The 16,286-nt window shown below is 45.0% G+C and overlaps 1 protein-coding gene across 1 annotated transcript in view; it reads right to left on the reverse strand.

Annotated features, from left to right (window-relative positions):
- Window positions 1-750: 750 nt before the first annotated feature.
- The window catches only part of LOC119384068 (potassium voltage-gated channel protein Shaker), a 289,149-nt gene continuing 273,613 nt past the window's right edge, over window positions 751-16,286 (reverse strand). Inside the window, exon 5 of the mRNA XM_049412748.1 lies at window positions 751-8,022. The gene's annotated coding sequence lies outside the window, so the exon portion shown is untranslated. The remainder of the gene's footprint in view (window positions 8,023-16,286) is intronic.

A 16,286-nucleotide genomic window follows, 5' to 3' on the forward strand; every position in this document is an offset into this window, starting at 1 on the left:
AAGTGTGGAGAAAGAAAGCTAATAAAGACATAAAAAGATAGAAAAACAAAGAGAGAGAAAGAAAAAAGAGAGAGGGAGAAAGAGATAGAAAGAAATAGGAAGCGATAAATAGAGAGAGAAGGAAATATGGAAAGAAGTAGATAGAGTGTGAAAAAAATGTACGAAACAATAAGCGGAGAGAAACAAGGAAGGGCACCACAATATTTATCAGGGATTTCGGACAACTCGCGCCGGCGCTTGGTCTGGAAGACAGCGAAGTGTGTCACTCGATGCTCGTGCCGCTAATAAATGTTCTGGCATGGATAACTTTCGAAAGTTTACGTCAGCGAGACGAATCGAGGGAAGTCCACGGTGACATTTTCAGTTGAACTAAAGGACCAAGTCTACTTCAAGAATGACGGCACAGACACGGGTTACAAGACAAAAAAGTACTTTAATGCGCTCGCATTTAGTAGCAGCAAGCACTTTGTACGCCCGTAAACAGACAAAGAAAGACTCCTCAAACAGTCAAACTTAACAGCTGAACATTTTTGTTTCGGAGCCTCGCCAGGTCACGGAGGCTCGCTGAAGGTGACAAGTGACACAAACAGAAGAACCTGAAACAGCGAACAACTTGCATTCTTATTTGTTCTTCTCCTTTGTCCCCGCAGAGGAAAAACCGCTGAATCTGGCTCCATTTTTTTTCGCTCTCCAAGATCACTTTCCTCGAGACGCTGAACATTCCAACTATGCGCGAAAACAGGCGAACCGGAACACTTCTGGGGTGTGTCTTGCGCTGTGCGCACCCGGTGTTGGCAAGCAGTGAATTTGCAACAGTGACGAAAACTTTAGGAATTGTTTGGGCAGACATAAAGCAATCTCCAATAGTTGCTATTTTTCAGTTAAAAAGCTGAAGGTACTAGTAAAAACAAGAGCGACGACATGTGCGAGTTATTATTTTAGTGACGAAAATGGCTTAGTCTTGGCGTAACGGCGTTTATGACAAAGCGAACACAGACGTCCATAAAAAGCAGCAAGCAGAACGAAAACCAATGGTGCCATAGCAACACGCACGAGTATGTGCGGCCAAGTGTCTTGGCAGTAACTGAAGTAGTTCAGCAGCACGTTTTTAATGTGCCGCGCCTTCTTACTGCGGCATGTTGGGGGTCACACGCAACCACAATTGAAAGCATGTGCCACCTATTGCTGCACGTCGGATGTGTGGGCTAATTGTAGCGTAGTAGTACACGATACAAGCTTCATGCATCACAGTAACGACGTTTTTCTGAGACCAGACGCATGCCTGGCCGAGAAACGATGTAGGGGCATTAATGAGGCTCAGCCGTTTAAGCTGCAAATTCGAGTGAACCAGCGCAGGTTTTACCATACGCCAAATCACATAAAAGCAATATTGAAGGATCGCCTAGACTGTGCTCATCAAGCGCGCATCCTTGATTTAGGGATTATCACAACCAGTACTGAGCAAGGTGGTCAGTCACAACCGCATTATCCTTTGTGGAGACTTCCTGGATCTACGGAGGAAGCCGCTTGCGTCTCGTACTCCTGATAGAGTGGCTTACGGTGCGTCATATACGACATTCTTTTAGCACGGTTTGCGCTGAAAAGAAGATATTGCTCAGACCCAGCATTGGACCACTTGCTAGCCAGAGGACGTTTTTCTGAACAATGAATTATTGCGAGAAACTCCTTAAGGCAGGGGTCTCAAACACGCGGCCCGCGGACTTTTCGTCAGCGGCCCGCCGCGCACGTGCCTGTCTTCGTCCCCGTTTTTTTTAAATTTCCGTAGTAAGTATGTTCATGAACTACACAGACGTGACTCGTCTCAAGCATCCTTTTCGTGAGGCATCCCATCCGGTCACCCTATATTTCAAGATCGGCGTGCAGATGTCAGTCATTCAATATCGGTATGTTTCTCGAAACCTGACGATGAATCCCCTTCAAAACTGACCCATATAGCAGCTGTGAAAAAGGCCTTAATTCCTTCAAATGGCAACGGTAGCTGACATTTTGCTCAAACATAAGTAGACTAAGTTTCGTGATGATAGCTGAAGTGAGTTTGTGGCCCCTGCCTTAAGGCGTTCAGCATTGGCGCCGCGAGACGGCTTTTGACAAGGGATATAGGGATTACAACTGGCTGGAACAGGAAACTAGGGATAATGAGGGGTCAGGGGTGTAACCGGCAGGGGTGTCGCAATGCGCACACAAGAATAATTGCCCCGTAATGGCAACACAACCTATTTTTGCTTGCCTACAATCACGTTCTTAAGCCGACAGCGAAGCGTTATCGGCTCTCCTCTGCGAACACTGCGAAATACTGGTGAGCAGTTAAATAAGTAACGTGAAAGAGAAATAGCTTGCACGTACTCTTTTGAGTGAAACATATCTTACGTTCTGAAGGCTGATGAGCTTGCGACATTATTTACTTAGATTATACTTCGGCCGATTAAATTTATTTATATTTTTGCCAAGCATGAGGTGTACTGAAGAAATATGTCTTGCAAATAACGGTTGAAAAGATAAAAGATGACTGTGTCTTTTCATTGTTGAGAGTCTAGGTAATCGCTGGTCTTCGTTGTTAGGAATTATTATGAGAAATAAACACACACAAAGGATGCGCGATGTGTGGTACTCCAAAGTAAGAATATCAAATCCTCGTCATCGAAAATTCGCTGTTACATCAAACTGCAGCACAATGCAGTTGCACCAGTTTTGTTTCACAATATAATAAAAAAAAACAACTATGCATAGCGCACTATTTCATTCAGAATTATATTTATTAAATATGGTAACGTGTACTGATGCAGCACAGCGCGATATTAAGCCCGTGACAAAAAAAGCGTTCGGTGGAAACTACCCGTCTTTCTGTAATGCTCTTCATTTGCACAATCACTCTTTGGCAATACCGCCACGTGGCACCTTCCTTGTTGCATTCCGTCGATCTCGCAAAGTCTGCTGGACGATTGCTTGGCTGATGAACGTAAACTGCATCAGTATTTTTGTTCAATTCTTACAAGAAAATCCCTTCAGCGGGCACAGAAGAGGACGATTCGACTGTTTACTACAGCGGAGGACGCCCTCTGGTGCGGGCATAGCATACCAACGGCAACGAAAGGCTCTTCTATGTATGCTTTGTAGAACTCCTACTGGGCACGTGACTACACTTGTTATACCTGCGCTGGGGTGCAGGGCAGAACAATGAGTATTCTTTACATTAATCCCGTAAGCTTCTCGTCAAAGATTACTGCCTGACGACTCTACCTGGAGTTTCAAAACTACTACTGCGCCGAGCTATGTTTGGAGAGCGGTTGATCAAGGAGGAGATTGACTGTTTTGAAGACGAGTTGGAGAGAAAGGGGCATGCTACGGCGACTAGCCCTTCCTTGGACGATCGCGTAAGTGACGATCTATGAAGGGGCCCGCTCTAGAAGGTAACTTGTTCAGTTTAGAATATGGCAAGGACTCGGCTAGGTGTTGGCGTTTTAGAGATTGTGTCAAGGGGATCACTGAATTCAGTCGCTCGCGTGAAACTTCCAATGACAGAGAGCCTCGCAAACGCCATGTAGAAGGCCGCAGCGGGTGACTGAAAATATGCGTTGTAACAGATTCTGCCCGCTGCTGCTGTTTGTGAGGGAACGGTTGAGGCAAGCTTTTAACATTTTATGAGGCTACACGCGCTAACGGTTAATATATTATGAAAAATAATTTCAGCACACTCGAGTCTCTTGAGATAGTCTAACCTGACGGATGAAGCTCAGCGCTATTTTTTAAATGACGTAAAAAATTTTGGCGCTTCGTCATACTGTCCATCACTGTCTCCAATCGTTCACGTTTTTCGAGAAAGATTAAATGGTTAAGCAGACCACGAAGCTCACTTGGTGGGTATACATATATCGCTTGCTAATTGAAGCACGTAGAACGCGCCCAAGTCTTTAGAGAGATGAAGTCGCACAACCGTTGGCGAGCCGTGGGCTTTGCCTGGAAGGACTACATGCCCACCTAAAATGGCGGTTAGCTAACTTGCCGTCCGCTTTGCTGTATACGTATGCACCGCGACGCTCCTGTAGATAAAGACGGAGCAAGAAAAGAAAGCATCCGAGAGGACGAATGTTCGAGGGCAACTCTTAGGAACAGATAGAAAAAATAATCGCGGTCTACAGTGGACGAGAGTGCGCATCTAACGCACCTTGCTTACAAAGCGTCGCCGTTCCGTATCCTACGCGCAGGCTGGGCACGGCTTAATATGTAGAGTATCAATGCAATCGTAAATGTTCGCTTCGTTTCTATCACTCGCCTTGACCTACACGGGGATAACAACCTGGAGCAGGGTGAAACGAACAAACAGGCCACACAACCATGGCAACTTTCACTCAATAGCAACACATCGTGTGGTGTAAGTGTGTGTGCAAGAGGGATGGGGAAATGATGGCCGACACTTTGCAGGAGGCTATCTCTGAAAGGGTTCGAATGCGAGCATCCATGTTGAAGAAAAACACACGCACTTGCGCTCCGTACTCATCCGGTTTTAAGTACCGTCTGTTTTTCCTTTCGGGGAAATAGCTTAGAATTTTTTGTGCTGCTGTCGCCTGCACAGTCATTCGCACCTCGTTAGGGTTCAGCGTTTGAGAATTTATTGAGCAATCTAGTGTTTTGAAACACTGCCATGTAGCCGACACATGAGCGTGCCATTCCGAATGAACTCTTCCTTAACGTCGAAGCTAGATTTCTTTCTCTTGTTTATTGCCCACGTTGTGTTGTACTACGTCTGTTTTGACATGCACATATCGTGCATCTATATACCTACTAAACGTGCAGTGCAAAGCATTGTCGGCTTGGGCTTCTCCGTATGTCGTGTGTTCCGTCGTTCATTCTAGTAACATACTTGGAACTGTTCACTGCAGCCTGTACAGACAACACACCCTAAGCACACCTTTTGAGCGCAATAAACTTTGGAGTCGCCCGCCCAAGCCGTCTATAGATTCCGCTGATGCACGCGGCAGAAGAGCTCGCGGGAAGTTGTAGGCCTCGGTAGGGGATGCGCCCTGAATACGGTTGTTAAGATGAACAGATAAGGACGAAAGAAATTGACAATTTCGAAATTGAAATTTGCAAATGAAAGTACTAGAAAGTGTTCAGGGCGAGGTTTACTTTGCTTTCTCACGAAATAAAATGAACGTAAGTGCACGTAGGCACAGGTGGAATGAAAACTGATAAATATCTGGTCTGATGTCAGGTGTAAGGAAGGCGGCTGCTCGTGAGTCAAGTTTTGGTGATCTCACGGTTGCAGGGAAAACTCACGCGCTCATTATTCTGAAGTTTCTGATTTCTTCAGTCGCAGTGTGAGAGATTGTATGTTAAATGACGGCAGAAGCGGTATCAGCCTGGAATTATAAGTTGTTTGGCGTCGTGTAATCGTAACGTACATTTTAATATTATGGTATACAGTATTAATACACACCGTTCATGGCACATTACGCCCCTTTCTGTTGTATAACCAATTTGCAGAACGTTGCGGAGTTGTTCATTATGCAACTTTATATATAACGTTTCTCTGTCAGTTTCGGTTAAATTATGCTTCTGGCAGTGACGAGACTGACTTTACTCTTTGGCTGTGGGACTTACCTGAATTTTTGCTTGTGTTATACTTCTATACACGGTCTCGACATGGTCCCTTGCTACTAAATATTCTGTAGTTGTAATTACGTTTTGTCGAGCTCGAGACAGACAAGGAGTATAACGCTACACAGCGTTATAGGTCTGTCGACACCGCGCAGCTATACCGCGCAGCGGCTGTTTAGTTTGCATTGTATCCACGCCCACAATTTGGGAAAATAAAGCACTACATCTGCATTCTGGAAATTAAGCGGATACCGTACTATGCCTCATCACTGCCTCCGGAAAAAGCTACAGCAAGAAAAAAAATAACTTTCGAATTTTCAGTATAAAAACCATATAACAAAAAAATCATCGAGGCTCGACGGAGTGGTGCGGCTGGGCAGACGGCAGAGCTTGTAGGTTGGCTCTTCTCAGACCGGGCAAGTGTGAGTGTACATTTCTCAGTCGAATAGTATTCGGGGGGAAAGAGGCCAGTAACAGTTATACAATGCTCTTGGGACAAAGCAAGGCTTCGGGAAAAAATAATCCAGAAATAGCTAGATTGAAGGATAGACAACAGCATACGTGTTGGTCTTTCGTAAGACCCACTTACGATCAACAGTCGGCTGCAACAAAGAAAAGGTATCGGCGCTACGGGCCGTATTTTTCTCTGAGTTGTGATATCATGTATATTTGCGTGTGTATATATAATATTATATGTATATGTGGCATAATTGAAGAGTACTGTACAGGTGGAATTTGAAGATCACTGTCTCTCTCTTGTCCATCTGTCCGTGTTGTCGTCGCCGCACGCACACATACCGTCACTGAGCACAAACACTGCGGGCGTCCGCGCATGCGCGGAAGCCTCGCGCGGCGCTGCTATGTTCTTTTTTCTATTACTTGGTGGGCCCACGTGGCGAGGCGCGGGCACTGCCCTCGTTGTTGGTAAGACGACAGCGCGGCTCGCGCTTCCTGGTGGCACGGAATTATTCCCTGAATGCTGAGGCGCCGCTCATCGTATTCGCATTTTTCAAGGATGACTCCAACCGTAAGCAACAACACTTTCCTTTAATCGAGCTAAAGATTCATTGGCCTCCGCTACATAGCAGTTGCCTTAGTTATCAGACAAACCCATCCTATCGGGTTCTCTGTGGCCTTGCTGGGAATTCCACACGCTTGCTGGTAGTGACATTTCAATGTTCACTCTTCTTAAAGCATGCATTGGTGCACGAATGCATGACCGGGCCGCTGTTGTGCCTCCGCTGGTCGCACGTTTGCTTGTACTCGAAACCGTGTCCTAGTACCTACGCGTTCTCTCGATCCCCGTCAGCAGGCGCACCGTCCGATTGAAAGTCGTCCCTGTCGCTTGGAGCAGTTCTCTCGTCTTCTGAGGTCTCACACACGGTCGCAGCAGACTGCGCGGTGTGTGATCGCAAGAAAGGATTTTCCGTGCCACCGAGGAAACGCGAGTCTGGCGATGGCGGTTGGTGACGATGCTGACGAAGGACCCGCTGGCACCTCCCTCGGGTCCCGCCGGAGGCCTGGACGGCAAACGTTGTCGGCGGCGGAGGCGGCGCGGCGGGAGACGCCGGGAACGAGAGGTGGCCAGCGGTACTTCGATCGACGAAGACGGTGACACCTAAGGCGACTCCGGAAGAGAGAAACAACTCGTCGGATCCGGAAGAGGCCAGGCGACTTAACGAGCGAACGCCACTGTCCACTTCCGGGAGAACTCCCGTCGGTCGTTCTTTAGCCAGCAGAGCTTTACGTGTTTCAACGCAATTCAGTGACGAGACTTTTGAGCGTACCATGCATCATTCGACTGTGCGATGAAGAAGGTGGTTTGAAGGTGTCGGTGTAAAATAATTTGAGAGAAAAAAGAAAGACATGCATCGGCGAATATAATGCGAATTGACTACGATGCATTGGTGAACTTGTGGAGTGTGAGAGGTTTGGCGGGGCATCAAGAAACGACGCCATGAATGAGAGACAAGAATGACTATGAGGGCACCTTTCGGAGTGCTCTGCGGGCTAAGAAATGCTGACGAAAGCCCTCGAGCAGCTCCTCCAAATTTTGAATGCCGACCCTTCTTGCATTTCTCGCACGGGTGCCTGGCGGCTCCATCATCATCGCTTCGCCAAGAAAAGGAGAAATTGCGGCGGCGACGAACAACTAGTGAACACGTCCTCTCGGCCTGAGCTGTCTTGGAGCAGCGCCGCTGCAAACGCCGTTCGGTGGCGTTGGGAAGCGTAGCCAGGGTGCTGCCGTTGGCGGGGCAGTGGTGCGACAGGAGGCGTGGCTGGCTTGCGTGGCTTATACCGCGGACCCAAGCACCGCCCCTTGACGAAGCGACCCCTGGCTTGCTGTCGAAACCAGGCTGAGCACTCCTGTGGCTCCCTCTAGCGGTGAATCCGCTCACTCGAGCCCTGTCAGAGACAAGAAACCAAATCGAGTCATTCGTGCAATAGCTGTATACGTAATGTCATTATGGTACAAAAGAGCAATCGAAACATTTAAGCTAGAGTGACCAGGACCTGCCTATCGCTGTCCCTTTACTCTTTTCGTCTCAGGGCTGCACGCCCCAGTCATTGTAAAGATCCACCTTGGCTGAGAGGATGCTGTTAACGATGATGCTAACGCATGAAGAAGTAAAAACCTGTATTGCGTGACAATGGCGATCATGCCAGCGACTATGTACCCAACGCTAAGGTGATTTGCCGGGTAATCGTCCAGCGTTGCTTGCTGATTGTTCTGGATTATTGGAAAGTGTCACTACCCGAAATCGCGTTGACCTATTAGGCAGTTAAACGCCACTTGTTTCAACAGACGCTCGATGTACACGAGATTAGCTCTTATTCGTGCGTTTTGACGGAGTTCTGTACGCACTTCTGTACGAGTGTTTTGCTTAACGGCCTCAATCGCAAACTGCTGTACCAAAAGTGAAGCGCGGAAGAAGCACTGTAATTGTGCTTGTGTGATCCATATAGAGGTCTGAGATCAAATGAGTAAATGGGAATCTAGGATTCTTTAGTATGTTTAAACTTCGCGTATGACACAAGGCATTGTGTGTTGTGTGCTTGCAAAGTACGCCTGCCTGAAAACCCGTAATATTCATCTTGCCTCAGCTATTAGTAGCAAAACAAGCAGCAGCATCAGATATTACAATTTAGTGCTAGGTGACATGCCCACTTAGGATTTACTATACAGACAGGCAAGTCTGCCTCTTCTCGATGTCGCCGGCACCTTGCTAAGCTGGAAACACGCGCACATGTATAACTCATCCTTATGTAGTCCTCGTATAGCATTGAAGGTGTTTTTTCTACTAGTACGTTCACTATTTATTTTACTTTGGGACCCTCATCTGTACATTGCTAAAAGTGCATATTGCTAATTTTGAACAAATAATAAATGGACGCATAAACTGAAAGCGATTCAAGTTTCTTTCTGCTTCATTGTTTCGCTCACAAGGTCTCCAGCGAAATCTTGGTGTCGTTATAATTTTGATAACTGTTTCGCAAATTTCAATCAAATAATATTCTAAATAATTTAAATCGAATAATTAGTCTTTACGACTTGGCTACAATACACCGTTTTCAAGCACACGAGCGCCACCAACGGGCGCGCTAGCGCTCATGGGAAAAGTGTGTACGCCGCAGCTTCCGCCGCGACGAGCACGCGGGCCTCACGCTGCAGCTTTCCGCTTGCGCCGTGCCAGGACTTCTTAGGCACAGTGAATTTGGCAAGGTGCAACATCTTACTGCGTAATTCAATCACGAACTTCAGTGTTTAGCTGCGACAGCCTCTCGAACATTTCCATCTGTCCCACTGTTGGACCAGCTGAGCGACTCAGAAGCGTCACCTTTTATTCATTATTATTTTTTAAACACGAAAGTGTTTTATGCCGGGGTCCACCAAAACTTTCATGACGTATTTCTGTCACGGAAGTGCGTGAGCAGAATGAACGTCATCAGATGGCAAAGAAAGAAAACTATAAGAAAAAATTCCGTTGACGGGAATCGAACGCATGACCTCTCGGTCCGTGACGATGGCTGGCGGGCGTTTCGCCTACTGAGCTACTGACAAATATATTACGGAGGCTATACACTTTCCTCTCACAGTGTCTTGGATGGGTGGATGGATGGATGCTATGAGCACCCCCTTTATAACGGGGCGGTGACATCAGTGCCACCAAGCTCGAAAAAAAGACCCCCCCCCCCCCAAAAAAAAACAATAAAAAAACGCGCCGTTGCTACGACCGTCCCATTCGGCGTGTTTCCATAGCATCCATCTCGCTCATAGCATCCATCCATATAAAAAAATAGCTCTCCGACGCTCGCCTGGCTGTCGCACGGCGTTCCCCGCTCGCTCTGTGAGAAGTAACGGTTAGGCTAGAGGGAAGACACGACGCGCCTAGCGTTTCTCTTCGCATTTCACGACGCTTTGAAGAAGTTCATATCGAGTATCAGTGTGCTTCTTGATGCTATCTGCGCAGGATTCACAATATGCGGTGTCCACGTATATGTTAAGAACTTCAGCTACCGCAAGGGTTAAATCATGATTATGGGCGTTAGTCGTCGGTACGGAGATGTGCCACTAGGCGTCAACGTGAGTGCGCCCATATCAAACGGTGCTATATATGCCAAACAACAGTAGACATTGTACAAGCTCTCATATACCAATGCACTATAAACAATAAACTAGTTCTATTTCTGTGACGACAGGTTTCACTTTCGTGTTATACCGATTCTTATGACGGAGGAATCAGCCATCTTCTTTTGCACCCGTACGCCTTACGGCATAAATAAAGAAAAAAGATCTCGGTTGCCTATGAAGTGCAGGAGTGGTCTACGATTCGCGGATGCATTTGGAATCAACGTTTATCAACACTGTCGACGAGTACAATGTGACGTTCTGACATTAAAAATGTACACCAGAAAGTATAGTCGGCATTCAGGTGACATAAGATACATTCACTGCGCTTGCTCGCACCACACATCAAATATCAAATTATACGTTTTATGCCTTGTTGACTTAGTGTTTTATTTGTTCCCGTTTTGCCTTTCTCTGCGTACTAGCTGTGTATGTAATTTATTTATTATTGTGCCTACTGTTTCTTTTCTAGTGTTTATACGTGATGTTGTATAAAACCGCTTATATTGTGTTCACCCATCACTGTAATGCCACTGATGGCGCTGTGAGTATTGCGTAAATAAATAAATAAATAAATAAATAAATAAATAAATAAATAAATAAATAAATAAATAAATAAAAATGTAACGAATGACAAGTGACTACTAACCTTCGTTGACACTGTAACTACAACTTGGAATAATACTTAGAGCGAAAAAAGAAAGAAGAAGGACAAGGAAGGAAATACACAAACCATCTAGCAATCAATCACAACGGAAAGTTCATTGCACGCGTGAAAAAAAGCATATATACAAAGATGGGGGCGCATCGCACATGTCATAAAGAGACACAAAAAGTCAAACAACCAAGGCGCTGGTTCACAGTCGATTATGTAAGTTGCATTCTTTGTCTCGTAACGAATGAGAAGGTTGACTGACACAAAGTGTGGCGTTATTTGTGACATGCCTCCGAAATTTCTCGCCTTGTCTGATTGGGTTGATGGCACAAAATTATTGGGCTTTCGAAGATGGGATTACATTTGCTTGACTGATCTAGCGAGGGGAGATGAGACAGCTCCATTTAATGAATTTCGATGCTCGCTGAGGCGCGTGTTAATACATCGACCAGTCTGGTTGATGTACATGTGGACACAAGAAAGAGAAATTTGCGGTTAACGCCTACACAATTGACAAAACAATTGGCATGCCTCTGACCGCATTTTTCTTTGCCCACTGCAGACCCCTGCGACCTTATTGCATGTCTAGTTTGTGTTGGCTACGGGACATTTAAGGTAATAGCAAGCAGTAAGTAGCACAGAAAATTTTCAGGGTGCACGCATTTCATAGTTGCCAGAAGCAGGATGGTGCAGTGCTTATAGGCAGGTGCACCGTTGGTTTAGTCAGGTCGAAGCACAGTGACAAAGACAACGTCTAGATGCTGGTTTGGCATTAGGGGAGTTTTATATTTAAATGTAAATTAAAGAATCGAGGCTCTTCACTGTGGCATGCCTTACAAGTATATATCTATATTTTGTCCCGTCTAGCCTAGGATTTTAAATAATTTATTTGGCAGAACTCGCAGTTAGTTTGGAGGATAAATGAATTATTTTTCTTATAGGAGTTGCTGCCATGAAACAGCAAGCAACACTGCACACCAGCTATTGTACCTTCTTTGCTACATGTATAAAACATGGCAGAAAAACATGTAAAGCAAATGAGCCCCATCTTTCTGTACCGTAATGCTACGGCTTTCTAGATATCGCAAGAATAAAAGTACGCCTCACATTCATTGAATATCTCACAAGAAAATACTTGGCAGCTTCTTAACTTTGCATTTTTGCGTTTTTTAGAATAGTATGCAGTAAAAGAAGTGAAGTTAGTATTTTTTTATAGATGCAGAAAGCTTAAAAGCCTTCTTTACTTGAAATCCTTTTCAGGAGGACTGAACACTTTTGGCAAAGCAGCAACAGTTCTGGCCCACCTGTTTGTCTACAAGATGGTCTCTTCTGCGAGCACACCTGTGCCTCACAGTACACTATACTGATGATCTTGTATATATCTCAGTATTTAGGATTGTCAGCACTTGGACTGCTGCACTGTGTTATGCACAGTGCTGTGTCCAAACTATCTAATAACAGTGTGCATTTGAAAATTGTGTATGGCTTGAATAGTTCCTGAATTTAAACTGAATTAATTTACTAAGCATGATTCTTGACTGGTTTACATCCGTCATTTATAGCCTGTTCAATTTTTATTCAACCTCATGTCATGTCCAGTCCTTGGCTCTAATGTGCCAAGCCACCGCCAGTATTGAGAGACAATTTTTAATTCAAAGCATGTTATTGCCTAACTCCGAGTTAACTTTCTTGTCATGGTAGTCGGATTCATTTTCAATGTGCTCCTTTTGCATGAGCCATAAATTGAGCTATTGAAGATGATGAGGAACTACTTTTCCAGTCGCATTTGATGGCACTAGCTGGCATGTAAATACTGTAACTATGTGTGTACTACTTATGCATAATAGTACGGATGAGTCGTGGTCGTGAGATAATGCCATGTCCCAAGCTTAACTTTATAAATTTACATTATTTCTTAAAAATATGTGAATAAAGGCAACTTTGGTAGGTGGATCTATGGTCGACACCACAGGTCCTTATACAAAAAAGTGAACTGCAGTCATGTGTAACATGTTTTCACGCCTGAGGGCAAACTAGTGCAATATAAAGGAAAATGGTACACCAAGGCGCCTATTGCACAGTCACATATTTCTCAAAAGTGTTCCAAGCCTTTATTGACTTATCGAGTTACCTTCATGTGTAAGCAGACACCAAATTCTCTGTGCATGTCATCTCTTTGGATTGTACTTGCATACTGACATTGCGAAGTGTATGTGTCGTGCTTTGTGATGAATTTTTGAACTCTACTTTCATATTATTTTACTGCTGTTAATTAGTGCTCAGGTTGCATTGTGTATGTTGTTTCATGTGTTCAATAATGAGAATAGGTTCTGTGTAATAGAAGAAAGTGTATATTTTTACATTGACATTGTGGATGTTACTGTTTTGGTTCCAATAAAGTACTACAACCAGTATTTCTTGTATCATTTGAAGTTCAAGAATTTGTAATGCATTCAAACAAAAAAGTCCTTGTACATGTAAAAGAAATTGCTCAGACTCTGACATATAGGTCAGTGGCTCTCAGCCATGGATGTTTCGGGGACCCCTTGTTGACTGGTGGCAGTGATGAGGGACCCCTTACAGTGAGAGATAAGGGGGGGGGGGGGTTATAAAGTAGCACGACATGCAGCGTGAAATAGGCGCCCTTTGTTTCTCCGTGGCAAAGAATGGTCAGACTAAAGTGTCACGCCAATTCAATCTCAACAGCCTGTCGATAAGTTGCGCGGTGTGCCGCCACATTTCAGTTGTTTTCTGCTACGCTTTGTCTTGAAATATGCAAGCCTGGAAAAGCACATGTTGTAGAAAATTGCAGTAAAAGCTTTACAGCCAGCTCATGGAGAATGGAAAGCATAAGTCAGCTCAGCCGCAACGCAGGACCATTGCGGCGAAGCATACCAAAAATCAGAAGGAGCCGCTGTCACTGCACATATTGTGGCTTCAAAGGCGTATTTGTTTTTTATTCGATAATGTGTTCCGCTGACCCCCCCCCCCCCGCCCCTTGAGAACCACTGTATGCTATAAATAATGCTTGTGTTCTACCAGATGGGTTGAACCGATGATTCTTGCAAAACATCGTGCAAATAAGCGACAGGCAGTAAACGGAAACAGATCAACAGTAATCGAACATGGATGGGTCGATCATCTATCAATGGTAGGATAATTTGTATAATAAATTTGGACATCAATTACAGGTACACGAGGAAATAGCAGTGCACATGGCATTCACTTTTTTCAGTTTTTATTTATCTGCTGCGCTCATGTTCGTGGTATGTGTAATCTTGAATCACGAAAAAGTCCAGTTGTGCCCTGCCGTGACAAAAATATCCTACCAATTAAAACGAAACCTTATTTACTGAAGAACAGTAGTTTCACTGAGGCATATAAGAATGCACTTTTTAAAAATAGGTACCGCACAATCTCTTCAGGAGGAGTGCCAACTAAACGCGGACATTCGCACCAGAGAAGTGCAGTAGTAGTAGTGCAGTAGTCTTTTCTATTTTTAGGGAGACATGCCACTCGCGAATTAGTTGACATCGTGCTTAACCTTGGTGCACGCCTTCGACATCCATTTTAACGGCGGCGTGATACGGAAGAGTAGAGGTTATTTAGTAAAAAAAGGTAGCTAATCTCCGATTATAAAAGCAATTAAATGAGCTTAATTGCTCATTGCGCAAATATTCGTCTAACTGCTCAGAGGTGCCGCTTACCCTGCGTGCAGCTCGCAACAGTACCTACACGCGAAATAAGTGCACATGCTTGTATAGGTGCGCGCTAAAATACCCTTAAAGCTCTAATATCGACGTATGTAACAAAAATATGCGACAGATGATGGTCTTCGAACAGCTGAGAACGCACTGCAGACACTTGGAGTAACCAAAATTGAAAGAACGTGAGCTTGGGCATGTTGGTAATCCATCTTAACACCTATAGCGCACAGAAGGGACAGGAACCCAAAGATCCCCGTCGTATCTTTGTGTCCACGTTGTATCTTTGTCTTCCTGTCCCTTCTGTGTGCTATAAGTGTAAAAAAACAAAAACAAAATTGCTTAACAGCACACGCTCATAGAATACACATACGTCAGTTTCGCTACCTAAAGGTACTTGTCACGCTGGTATCAGTAAAGTTTTGGGCGAGCGAGACATCCACGATGTAGGGTGGACACGCAAAAGTACACACGCTTATCATTTCTCTTGCGGCACGACAAACGACGAACCGAAATCGGAGCTGAATGTGCGAACGGTGGTCTTCGTGAGTTCATGGCGCCGCGTAAACAATTTACTAACTAAATGCACGCGGAAACACACGCCGATGATGCAAGAAAAGTTGTAAGCTCCACCCTCTCGTTGCAAACCACTTTGTAAACGTATAAGGCTGTGAAAACTAAGCAATGCATGCGGTGGCGTAGTGGTTAGAGTGTCTGCGTTCGGTGCTTGTCGTCATGAGTTGGATTCCTGTGTCATGTACGATTTTTATGTGATGTGCATGTTTACGTTGATGTCAATTTTGTAATTATCCCTAGAGATAAGTATTACGGAAAGAATTCCGTGAAGAGTGCTTTTATTTTTCCGCAGCCGCTTTAGGGCCGCCTACGCCACGCGTAAGCGCTCCAGGCCGTACCTAGCGAGGAAAAAAAATATAAACTAAAATGCTGCAAAAGGCACGTCAAGGCTATTGTGTTGCTTTCTCAGGAGCCGCCGACGGAGTCGCATAACGAATTTACTAGCAGCGGCCGTAATTTAAACAGATTTCCTGCTGCAGGCGTAGATTCCAGCGAGTATTTAACTAACAGTGTAACGAAACACTCACTAATATCACACCCGCGTTCACGTCTCTCCCTAAGAGAGCGGGAATTAAAGTTGTGTTTTAATGCACGCGTTTTCGTTGCGAGCGCTCTACGTGTTTTGGTTGCGTCGATGTGTGCGCGTATAAATGTGTCATTTTTTTGCGTTCGATTAATTTTATTTCAAAGCTGTTTCAACGTGATAGTTTTACTCCCTTGGAGGAGTCCTTTCGCTCTACCGCAGGTGTAGCACTGTACTGCATGAGGAGACGTTGGGTCACTCTCTGTCTAGACAGAGTTGTTTCACCCCGGTAAAAGGAGTGCCCAATGGGACAAGCGCAAAGGGCGTCGGGGCAATCCTTTTGTTCTAAGAGTGTAGGGCGAACGGGTCGCTGTGTTAACCAGAGATTAATGTAACATAAGAGATCACTAACCGCAGGCTCACCATCTAACCTATCTTTACATTGTCGAGAGTATTAGCGTACGTCAAAATTCGATGAATGCGCGGTTTTGTACCGGCGCAGGAATGAAGAAACGCGTTTAATGGTTGAAGCCAGCATATCGATAATAGTGGTAGCGCATGCTTGAGCCAACCATCGATTAA

This window comes from Rhipicephalus sanguineus, chromosome 2 (assembly GCF_013339695.2).
Source record: "Rhipicephalus sanguineus isolate Rsan-2018 chromosome 2, BIME_Rsan_1.4, whole genome shotgun sequence".
Taxonomy (NCBI): Eukaryota; Metazoa; Arthropoda; class Arachnida; order Ixodida; family Ixodidae; genus Rhipicephalus; species Rhipicephalus sanguineus.